The sequence below is a fragment of the Ailuropoda melanoleuca genome, chromosome 8 (genome assembly GCF_002007445.2).
Source record: "Ailuropoda melanoleuca isolate Jingjing chromosome 8, ASM200744v2, whole genome shotgun sequence".
In the NCBI taxonomy this organism is placed as follows: Eukaryota; Metazoa; Chordata; class Mammalia; order Carnivora; family Ursidae; genus Ailuropoda; species Ailuropoda melanoleuca.
Genome location: NC_048225.1, coordinates 23,857,980 through 23,869,893, shown reverse-complemented (window position 1 = coordinate 23,869,893; position 11,914 = coordinate 23,857,980). Strand labels below are relative to the sequence as shown.

General features: G+C 50.3%; 1 protein-coding gene across 3 annotated transcripts in view; it reads right to left on the bottom strand.

Annotated features, from left to right (window-relative positions):
* KCNJ5 (potassium inwardly rectifying channel subfamily J member 5) overlaps window positions 1-11,358 on the bottom strand; it is a 29,097-nt gene extending 17,739 nt beyond the window's left edge. For all 3 annotated transcript variants that reach the window (XR_004627095.1, XM_019796888.2, XM_002912693.4), the window contains exon 1: window positions 11,063-11,358. The gene's annotated coding sequence lies outside the window, so the exon portion shown is untranslated. The remainder of the gene's footprint in view (window positions 1-11,062) is intronic.
* Window positions 11,359-11,914: the final 556 nt, after the last annotated feature.

Genomic DNA, 11,914 nt, shown 5'->3' with positions numbered 1-11,914 from the left:
ACTCCCCCTGCTTGTGTTCCCTCTCTCGCTGGCTGTCTCTATCTCTGTCGAATAAATAAATAAAATCTTAAAAAAAAAAAAAAAAGAATTCTCCTCGCTAACCGGTCTTCCATGACCACAGCCTGTCAGCCCTCAGTACAGAGGAAGCCGGAGGGTCAACCTGGGACTCACACCGTAGCAAAGACAGGGCTGTGTGGGCTGCTGCGTCCATGCCCACCTGTCTGGTTTCCACGGTCTTAACAAGCCCTGTCTCCTCACCCACAGCCTTGTTCTCCCCGGTCCCCTCCATCNTCTTCCTCACATGGACACGTCGGATTGGACTTTGAGTTATGCTGAGCAGGGTGTGAAGAGCTGTGGTAGCGCCAAAGAATTCTCCTCGTTAGGGGCGCCTGGGTGGCACAGCGGTTAAGCGTCTGCCTTCAGCTCAGGGCGTGATCCCGGCGTCGTGGGATCGAGCCCCACATCAGGCTCCTCCGCTGTGAGCCTGCTTCTTCCTCTCCCACTCCCCCTGCTTGTGTTCCCTCTCTTGCTGGCTGTCTCTATCTCTGTCGAATAAATAAATAAAATCTTTAAAAAAAAAAAAAGAATTCTCCTCGCTTACCGGTCTTCCATGACCACAGCCTGTCAGCCCTCAGTACAGAGGAAGCCGGAGGGCCAACCTGGGACTCACACCGTACCAAAGACAGGGCTGTGTGGGCTGCTGCGTCCGTGCCCGCCTGTCTGGTTTCCACGGTCTTAACAAGCCCTGTCTCCTCACCCACAGCCTCGTTCTCCCCAGTCCCCTCCATCGTGCAGATGGCTGTCATGACCTCTCTGCATCCCTTTTTTTTAAAAGTATTTTATTTATTTATTTGAGAGAGAGAGAGGGATTGAGAGAACGAGTGGGGGCAGGGGCAGAGGCAGAATCAAGCTCCCCACCAGGCAGGGAGCCCAACATGGGGCTCAATCCCAGGACCCCAGGATCATGGCCTGAGCCAAAGGCAGACGCTTCACCAACTGAGCCACCCAGGCGCCTACCCCCCTGCATTCCTACACTACGTCATCTGCCTAGCAGCCTGGTCCTCCCCAGCTGCACCCTTTGCAAATATGCTGTAGCCAGTAGAGTCCTGGACAAGCATTGCAGCCCTCCATTTCCATCCTGGTGGAAGCGGTTCTCAGTGGGGAGAAATTTCTGACTCTAAATGCCTCAAAGAAGGTGGAAGGAGCTCTCTCACCAGAGGAGGGCTGTAAGAACAGGAGCATGGGTCCGGTCACCTCCCAAGCTCATTTCTGGCTCAGACGTAACGGGTGCCGATGACCAGCGATTAGGGAATCCTGGGATAACAGGCCTGTGAGGCTCTGACACACGTAGGGTTAGACCATGTGGGCTGGGTTTATGGCCAGGGTGTCCCTCACTCTCAGGGGCCCACGAGGGCTCGGGGAACGCATCCTTGTAGCTCTGCTCCATGCTGAATGCCCCATAACCGGGACTGTGCAGAGATCTGTCATAGCCAGAGTGAATTTTGGCACCCCCGTCTCTGGAATGTGAAGGTCTCTGGGGGCTGTGTGAGGGCGGTGCGTGCGCCAGGAGCACGGTGAAGGGCTTTCACTGGAGCATGGAGCCAGGGACAGGCTGGTCGGAAGAACGGGCTGTGTCAGATAGGACACTTCATCACTGAGGCTGTCCCAGCACACCATGTCCTTGATGGCTTAGCTGCTGAGGCCGCCGCAAGACAGATGCTGTGTCAGGTGGGTGAGGAGGCCTCAGGTGCCGAGGGCCCCCCCGCATTGGCCCGGCTCAGACTGGCCCCTGCCCAGGGAAGGGCTCGCACGCCTCTCCCCAGCCCAGACATCCCGGCCTCCGTCCCCGGGCTGCCTCTGCCCCTCCGAGGGGCACCCTTGTATCCGGCCCTTCGGCACCGGGGGGATTGTTATTTAGGGCAAAGTCAGGGTGGGGTAGGGATGCAGGACTGAGGCTGTTCCCAGAGCCTCTCAGCGGTCCCCAGTTTTGACTCGGAGACACCCTGACGGGAGCAAGCCCTTTGGGGAGCATCTGTCCTTTCTGTGCCCTTCGACGCCCTTGACACTCGTTCTGCTGTTGTTCTAAACACGTGTTCCATTTGTTGCCTGTAGCTGGTGAGGCCGACTTCTTGTTTTTCTTTGCAGAATAGCCCAGGAAGTGAAGTGTGTGAGTGTGTGTGTGTGTGTGTGTGTGTGTGTGTGGCTCTTGAAGAGGTGCCTTTGTATGTTAACTTCATTGTCTCAACAATACTGTAGGGTAAGTACAGCGTGTCTGTTCCACAGGTAAGGAGACTGAGAGTCAGAGAAGGCAGGGAAGGAGCCGAACCCGGCTTTGGGCTGACTGGCGGCCGACCCGCAGAGCCCACGCTCCCCGCTTTCCCATTTGACATCCACCCAAGTCCAGAGCACCAAACAGAGCGTGACCTTGTTCGGAAGGATAATCCTGACTTTCCTGGCCACCTGACTTTCCTGGCCACCTGTCTTGCCCTGAATGACACATTTCTGCTGAGGTCCCCACCCTGGGTCTCTTTCCTATGTAAAAAATGGAAATATCCTAGGGAATCCTAATGTTCATGAAATAGCTCCCATTGTTTCGGGAAAATTCTACCCCCCCCAAATAGTAGTATGAGGCACTTGGTTCCCTAACCTGCACTGTTCCAGGCTAAGACCAGGTATGAGATATGAAATAAAGCAGCGTTATTATTACTACATGGAATTGTGATGGAATAATAATAGTAATTGGTATCTCTCTAGGGGCTCTTCCAGAACTCTTGGATCGGCTCATGAGAATCCTACAGTAATCCCACTTTCTAGCTGGTGAGTTGGGGCTTACCCAGGGCACGCAAATGCTGGTTCGCTCGCTCCCAAGACGGTGACATTGTACAGGTAGCAACACTGAATGGGAAGTTTTATGTAATATAAACACCGACCAATGTGACAATGTAACAATGTAACAATGTAACAATAGGCCTAACGGGTAGCCTTGACTTTTCTGGCTGCGCTGTGAAGGGGGCCAGTCAATGCCACCAGGGGCACCAGAAGATGAGCCAGGAGCCTTCAGAGCCTTGGGCAACCCAGACAAAGGAAGATAATTAGCTGCTCATTCAAATTGTATCCTTGCGGGGTTTGGCACCACAATTCTAAGGCAGTAATAAAACCTCATGCATTGTTTTAGGATCTCTGCAGAGAAACATGTACTCTAGGAGAAGGGCTGTGGACTAATCCCATGCTTGCTTTGTCATTAAAGAAACAAAAATACTGACACTTCATGATAAAGATAAAAAGCCAAGAGAGAAGGATTAAATGGTGTTTCACTCAAGGGTTCTTTTTTTTTTTTTTTAAGGATGGCAGAGTTCTTGTCTGAAACGGGAGCTGACAGATGTAGTCTTTGCTGGTGGAGTTCAGTTCTTTGGAGAAAATGCAGAGACAAAAAGATCATTTTGATGGTACTTAAAAGATCTATTTGAATATATTTCAGGGAGTCCAAATATACCCAGCAATTTTTAAAAGGGCAAAATCGGGCCTAATTCAAGGTATGGAATGTAAGAGTTGAGAGTCTTAATCATGTCGTGAGTACCTTTCCAGCAATTTAACATTTCATATTGTACCTGATTATCGAGCAGTACCTCTAGGGAGCAGGCCTGGAAGCTTGTGACTGAGGTTCCCAACCTGTGTGGTTCTCATTTGTGTGGCAGGCTGCCGAGGGGTCCTGATGTCTGTTCTTCCTAATACTAGGCCATGGCTTCCTGACCAGAGTCCCAATTCACCCACCCAGCCCCCTGTGGATGATGTCTGAAAAATTGTGAATAAAAGGGCATGAAAATCAAATTAGTTCATTTTCCATTTTCCCCACATTTGTATCTGTCTACCCAGTACTTTTCCTTTTTAAGCCAGCTATCTCTTTGAAAGCGAGCAGCACAGTTCTAATACAGTCTCTTCATTGTAACCCTGCTCTGTGAGTATGTATTCTGCATTAAATAATAAAGGAGATTAATAATTAAATCAAAATGAAAAACCACTTGTTTCCTGTCTACAGCCCAAGGTACAGATTTCCTGGGCTGGTGCCAATTTATCAATGATGATTAGAGAAGAGGAGGCTGGAGATGTACAGAGAAGACGGCAATGAGAAAGCAGGGTAATGTGAATACGAATGTACTTATGTACAAATGAGAAAGAAGGGATGGTGATAGAAGGTGAGTGAATGGGGAGAAAAGACCAGAGAAACAGGGCACAGCAAGTAAAATCCCAGTAGAAACCTATTAGAGTTGAAACCTATTGGAGGCTCACCAAACACCAGATTGCATTCTAAATGCTTTACCTGTATTAACTCATTTAGATATTTCACAAAAAGTATGAGATGGGTATTGTTTCCCCCCTTCTACAGACGAAGAAACTGAGGCATAAGGGAGGGTGAGCCAACTGCCCCAAAGCTGGTGTTTGCATGGATTGAAACCCAAGCTAATTGGCTCTAGAGTCGCTCTCAAAGTCTAAGGACAAGAAAAAGAGAATGTCCCAAATGCTCCAATAAAGAGGAATGAGACAAATATTATGGGAGAATGAACAGGAAAAGCCAGTGAGAGTAAGAAATAAATAAAGTCATGGGAATTAAAGAGTTGAGCGTGAGAGCAGGTCAAGAAACAAAGGATGGAAAGAAGACAAAGTGAAAGTCAATGGGGGCATCAGAAATGAGCATTAGGAAGAAGAAAAGAAAGAATAGAACAGGATCTATCAAAGGGAATCTCTCATTGAGCACGTACTGTCAGACATCTCTCCTTTGCTGTCTTATATAACCTCCACACCATATCAAGGTAAGTGTTCTTATACCCATTTTACAGAGGGTGAACTGAAGGTCCGAGAAACCAAGTGATACGCCCAAGGTCGCAGTGTTGGTTCATGGCAGATCAGAAAGAACTGTTGTAAATCACAAAACAGCGATGCAAGAAATCAAAGATTATCTAAACAAGTGAAAAAATATACTATGTTCATAGACTGGAATACAATACAGTGAAGATGCCAGTTCTCTCCAAACTGAATGTGCAGGCTTAATACAATTCCTATCAAAATCCCACAAGATTTTTTGGAGATGTAGAGAAGATTATTCTAAAATTTCTATGGAAAAGGAGAGGAACTAGAATAGGTGAGAGAATTTTGAAAAAGAATAAAGTGGAAGAAATCAGTCTGCTGAACTTTTTTTGTTTTTATTTTTTAAAGATTTTATTTATTTATTTGACAGAGAGAGAGAGACAGCCAGTGAGAGAGGGAACACAAGCAGGGGGAGTGGGAGAGGAAGAAGCAGGCTCCTAGTGGAGCAGGGAGCCCCATGTGGGGCTCGATCCCAGGACCCTGGGATCATGACCTGAACTGAAGGCAGACGCTTAACCAACTGAGCTGAACTTTAACCCCAGTCGGCTGAACTTTGAAACTTATTATATAGCTAAGTGTGTGTGGTAATGGAGGAAAGATAGGCACGTAGATCAGTGGAGCAGAACCCAGAAACCAGAAACAGACCTTCACAAATATACCCAACTGGTCTTTTACAAAAGTGCAAAAGGATTCAATGGGGAAAAGACCATCTTTATAATAAAAATGGCACCAGAGAAATTCAATAGACAAAATCCATAGACAAAAAAATGAACTTGACTAAGTCTTAAACCTTATATAAAAATTAACTCAAAATGAATCATGCACTTAAATGTAAATGGTACAGCTATACAACTTTTAGAGAAAAAGAAAAACCAAAAACCCTGGGGGAAACTTCAGGATCTGTGGCAGGCAAAGAATTCTTAGACTCGACACCAAAAACCTCATCCATAAAAGGAAACACTTCTAAATTGGACTTCATCAAAACTGAAAGTGTTTGCTGGAAACGACCTTGTTAAGATAAAAAGACAAGCTCCAGAGTAGGAGAAAATGTTTGCAAACCACGTATCTGACAAGGGTTAATACCTCGCAACTCTACGGACCTCTCAAGATCCAACAGTAAAACAAACGATCTAATTAGAAAATGGGTGTAAGACACGGAAAGACATTTAGCCAAAGAAAATATATGGAGAACAAACAAGCACATGGAGAGATGGTCAATATCATGAGCCATTAGGGGAACGCAAAACCACGATGAGATATGGTTGCACACCTACCAGAATGGCTACAATAAAAAATGATGACAACACCGCATATTGGCAAGGATGTAGAGAAAAAGGATCGCGCCTACATTGCTGATGGGAAGGTAAAACAACGTATCAGTTTCTTAAAGAACGAAACATATGATTACCATGTGAACCATGGATGGCCCCTCTGGGCACTGAATCCCAAAGAAATGGAAATTTATGTTCATGCAAAAACCTGTATACCCGTATTTAGAGCAGCTGTAATCATCATAGCCTCAAACTGGAAACAACAAACAGATGTCCTTCAAGGGTAAATAGTTGAACGAATTCAACAACCACACTGAAATATCACACACACACACTTGGATGCATCTCCAGAGAATTATACTGATTGAAAAACCCAAAGGTCATATACCACAGGATCCTATTTATATAACATTTTTGAGCTGACACACTATAGAAAGGAGAGCAGACTCATGGCTGCCAGGGGCTAAGGAAGAGGTGGGACAGGTGGGGAATAGGTTCGGCTATAAAAAAGGGCAACATGAGAGATCTTTGCTGTGATGGAAATGTTCATTTATGCATGAACGTTTAAGGGAAAGAATCAGGGGATATTCACACAGATGGAAGGAAGGACCAGGGCAAGCGGAGGCCGGCCTCGGAGCCACAGAAGCTCCCTCTGTGGGCTCCCTCCGTGGGGCTCCCTCCTCTCTTGCACCTCACTGTTTTTTCGAGCCCCCTTGGAAAGCCTACCCCTGGCTCCCCAGGTTCTCCCTGGCCTTCCTTTGGCCCTTCTGTCTCTCTGCGATGGCTCTTATCCCTGATCCTATAGCATATCCGTGGGCACGTCTGCTTTCCTCAGTCAGTCCTCAGAGAGAGCTCCAAGCTCAAGCAGGCAGGGGGTGTAAAGGACCCAGTCTTGTAACACAGGTTCCTACACACGGTCTGGCCTGTGGTAGGAACTCCATACCCACGTTTAAAGGAATATTCCAGTGACTTTTAGGTTCATCCAATGAAGGCCACTTTCTGAAATGACAGGTCACTTGGGGCAGCGAGGCCTGCATACCTTGCCGTCTGTGATAGCCCAGGGTAGCTGGTTGCCATAAGCTTTGTTTGTCAGGGACTCTTGGACCTGGGCTCCTGTGGGATCTGGTGTCCCTGCTGGATGGCCAGCTTGCCGGACCAGAGACAACACCTCGTCTCTTTTATTCTTCTGCCTCTCCTCCTGGCCAGACTCAGAGCATCAGACACTCAAAAGCACCATCTTGGGAGGCACAGACTGTGAGGGTGAAATACACAGGACACGGATCGGCCCCTGATGGCATTTGTCTGCCATAGCTCCTCCCCCTCCTTCTCCTTTATGAACAGCAAGAGATAACTCAGGACGATGGCATTAGGGCCTACCTGAGATTCAGGTAAGGAGCCTAAAATGTGAAAGAAGACATAGGGATGGGCGCACACCTGGCCTCCAGCAACCAAGTGACAGGAGGAGAAGGAGAGTCTGAAAGCTTATCGTGATCTCTCCTTTCCTCCCCCTCCATTTACTTCCCTTTTGACTCCCCAGCCCCAGCCCCTAGCCTCCCTGGCCACCAGATCGGTTGACCCTTGGCGACCAGGAAGTGCTGTAGCCACCTGACAAAGCGGTTGGATGATCCCTGACCTTTGCCCCTCAGCCTGCTCTGGTCTGGAATGATAATGGAACTTAACATTTACGCACCAGCCAGGATCTCCAGGGTCATGTGTTAAAGGTTTGGCTCTGACATTTAACTTAACACGGTTGTTGGCAAGGGTTGCTGTCATCCGGGGCTCTGTGGACTAGAATAGCTCACTTATCAGAATGTCAAGGTAGGAGGAACTAGATAAGCTTGTGGCACTGGCAAGGGCCATGGCTCCGTCCCTCGGCAGCCAGGGTCTCAGGAAGGGCCAGCTGTCCTGTCCGTTTTAAAATAATCCCAGAGAAAGCCACCCACAAGTCTCCTAGAGAAAGACATTCAGGTATTTTTTTCAAATGTCGCACCGCAATCCTTTGTGTTTAAACTTCCATGCTTCTTCTCTTGTCTTGAGGAAAAACAGAAAAATTCCTCCACGGCTGACAACTATCGCAAAGCTCATCTGATGATGGTCCCTGTCTTGGAAACACTGCCAGCTCTCCGGGGCCTGTCTGTAGCTCAGACACAGGGAAAAGTTGAATCTAAAAATGGCTCCCTTGAACCACCTAAAGGATTCCTCCTCTCTCTCCATGGTACTTCCCCCCTCCCCAACCCCCGCCTAAATATTCCATCGGTATCGCCCAGAAAATGTAAGCTTTGGCACTCATGCTCTGAAGTGGAAAAACATAACCTTGCCTGAATGATCACGTTCCAAGGTTTTCAAAAATTAATTACTCCTGCCACATGCTAAGCGATCAGCTAAATGGCTGCAGAACTGATTTAAAAACAAGAAACAGAAGTAGATACCATTTGCAAGGACGTGGGTGCCCACAACACCCATTTGCGGCTTGGACCGCAGAAGGCAGTGAGAACGCGGTCATCTGCAGAGCAGGTGGGAAGGGGAGCAGGGGGCACCCCAGTTGTCTCTTCCCTGCTGTGGGCTGAACTCCCTCATCCCTGGCTGAGAAACCCAGGCAGGCACTGGCAGGAAGCCTCAAAGGGATCTTGCTGCACAGCCCGCCGGGGACAGCGGGACAGAGAGAACGTCTGTGATGGAGCCACACGGATGTCTCTGCTGGGCTCCCAGGGGACGTGCTTGCAGACTAGGGGGTACCCACGAAAGGCTTCTCCCGGGGGAATTCTCCTCAGGGAAGGCAGCCAGCTCGAGGTGCCAGCCCCTTCTCTCTGCTCACACGTCCCCCCTGTCCTCTCCTCCAGGAGCAGTGCTCCCTGGATGGAGTTCATTCATTCTCTGTGTAATGCAGGTGGACCAGCAGGTTATAGTGGCTTTTGGAGAGGACAGGAGAAGTCTGTCTGAGTGGTCCCCTTGCTGATGGAGGGCTGGGTAGGGTACCCAGAACGTGGCTGAGGGGACCTGGGGAGCACTGTCCTTCTGCGGAATGTGCAGACCAGCTCCCTACCTGATGTTTCCCCTTTCGGTGGTGGTGGCCCTGGTGCTGTTCTGATTATTTCGGCTGTTGTAATAATTTATTATCAACCTCATAATTAATAAACGGAGCCCGACAAGAATAAACACTTAATAAACGCCCCAACACATTCCTTCCGAGGTAAAAGAAGGTTGTCTTTTTCTCGCCTTAGGCTGTAAGTCTCACCTCTGTGAATTTAGTTTCAGATTGTTTGGGTCCAGGATGATATAGGCTTGGGATGCGGTGAGGTCGGGGGAGGCTGGGAGGAAGAGCAGGAGGAAGAAGAAACAATCCCCTCACATCCACAAAAGCCCCAGTATCACACAGTCAGCGTTCCACAAATGACCATTTCTTAATATTACTGCCAAGAAGCAGAGCGAGGCCATCTCGGGGCAGATCAATAGTTTTAAAATCCCAGGCAGCCTGACTAAGCGTTTCGTGTCAGAGCCCAACCAAGGGCCTCGCCCTCTTGCTCCCACACCATCCACCCTGCTTGGTCCTTCCACCCAATTCTAGGGCGTCCCACGGTCTCATCCAACCCGCTGATGGGATTTACACCTGGCTTGGAGGAAAAGGCACGGATTTGGGAAAGGTCAGCACACCTTTCAGGGTTAGTGTTTAATAGTGGAAAGAGTCTGGCTTTGAAGTCAGAGGACAGGGTTTAGAGGGTAACAGCTCGCCATTATTTCTGCTCAGAACTCTAAGGCTGGCGGACGACCTCCACCCCACAGGACTGGTGTCCAGATGAACTCATAGGAATGTGTCTGGTCAGTTCTTGGTTCCATAAATATTAGCTGTTTTTCACTGCTGCTCTCTCACATGGAAAAGTGTTTTGTGGACCAGAGAGCCCGATGACAAAAAGGTACGTTTTGGAGTCAGACCCAGGTGAGAATCTCACTTGGAGGCTGTGTACCTCCCAAAAGTTACCCAGAATCAACGAGTGGCTGTTGCTTAGCTGTAGGATAAAGATGGAAAAATCTCTTTCGTTAAAAGGATCAAAAGGGAGCAAAGCCCTTGGCACATTTGGACACAAAGCGAACATCCAGGTGCCTGTTGATCTTCTGGCAGTGGAAAGGGGCTCTCAGAACAAGGGCTGGGCTAGCCTTATCGGACCTGATGTTGAGGCTAGGCCCTGGAACTTTGGGGCCAGACCCGGTCCCACTGCCTGAGGCTGCTCCCCAGTCCCGGGAGGAGGCGGGGCAGCCCTGTGTGATGGGAAGCGCGGACAATTCTCCAGGGAGACACATGGATTTGGGAGAAGGGGAATAATGATGGCCTTCCCTATTCCCTGTCCCTGCCCTTGCGGCCAGGACTCCTGGCCTTTCTGAACAGTTGGAAGGATGTTTAAAAAGAGATAGGCAGGCATGCAGGAAGTGAGCAGGCAGCAAGGAGGGCAGAAATAGCAAGGCCACGTTTCCAATTTGGCCAGACTTAAAAGAAAGCAAGGGTAAGCTGAGGGTCAGAGGCTCTGAGGGAGCTCACCGCCCCACCCCAGCCCTCTACACCCCCATTCGAAGGCAGAGCTGCTACCCAGGGGAATGATGCCCCCCAACCCCCACTGCCTTAGCCTCTCATAGCAGGCAGGGTGGTCTCAGGACCCCGGGGGTGTACCCCAGCTCTGGTATCAGCACTGCGTGTTTACAGCCCTCTGAAGGCTCAATTCCCAGTGCCCAGGACACCTGCGGGCTCTGGGGAGCTTGGATTTCCTGGCTGAACTTTAAACCCGCCGGAAGCCCTTCGCTGTCCCTGTGGGCTCCCCAAGTGGCAGGTGCCTGGCAAAGCTAACTGCCGGGGCAATGGGCGGCTTGAGAGTGCACATCCCGCCTTCCAGAACCAGTGAGCTGGGGAGAAAAGGAAGAAGGAAAAGAAGACAACTTACTTGCTGAGATCGGAGCTTCCAGTCCCACTGATGCTAACTTCTGGACCTCCCTTAGAGGCGGTGCAGAGGCGCTCAGGGCCCTCGAGGGGACTCTCCAGCCCCAGCCATTACCACAGCCTCGGACTCTGCCTAGAGCTCCTCCCTGTCGTGGGGTCCTGTGGCCGGAGGCTTCTAAGCCATCCTGTCCCTTCCCTCGCCAGCCCCTTCAGTCACTCCCTTCCTCCAGCAGCGGGAGGCTCTGCTCACGCTCGCACTCTCCCTCTCTCTCCCTTGCTCTCCCTCTCTCTCCCCCTCCTCCCCTCCTCCCGCTTCTCTCTCCCGGCTCTCCTCCCCTTCGGCCCCAGTACAAACGACTCTGGGTGTAATAATGTGTAATAACCGACTTAAGAGCCCGCGGGCACGAGCGGGAGGGGCGGGGCGGGCTGCCCGGGCGGTCCCGGGACGCGGCCGGTTCTGAATGAATGGGGTCCCGCAGGGGGAGAGAGGACCCGAGAGGAGGGGCGGGCGGCTCTCCCCTCCCTCGGGCCCCCCTTCCTGCTACGCCCGGGCCGGTGGTACTGGGGTGCTTCTGGCAGGAGTGGAGAAACAAAGGACGGAGATCGGTGCAAGGGTGCGTGTGCGTGTGTGAGCGTGCACCTGTGTCTGTGTGAGTGCCCGCGTGTGGGTGTGTGAGTGTGCACCTGTGTCTGTGTGAGCGCCCGCGCGTGAGAGTGTGAGAGCGCCCCCGTGTGCGTGTGTGACAGGCACCTGTGTCTATGTGAGCCCCCGCGTGTGCATATGGGTGAGCGCGGGTGTTTTGCGGGTGAGGTGGAGCAGACAGAAAGAAAGAAGAAATTGGAAAGCAGAAATTTT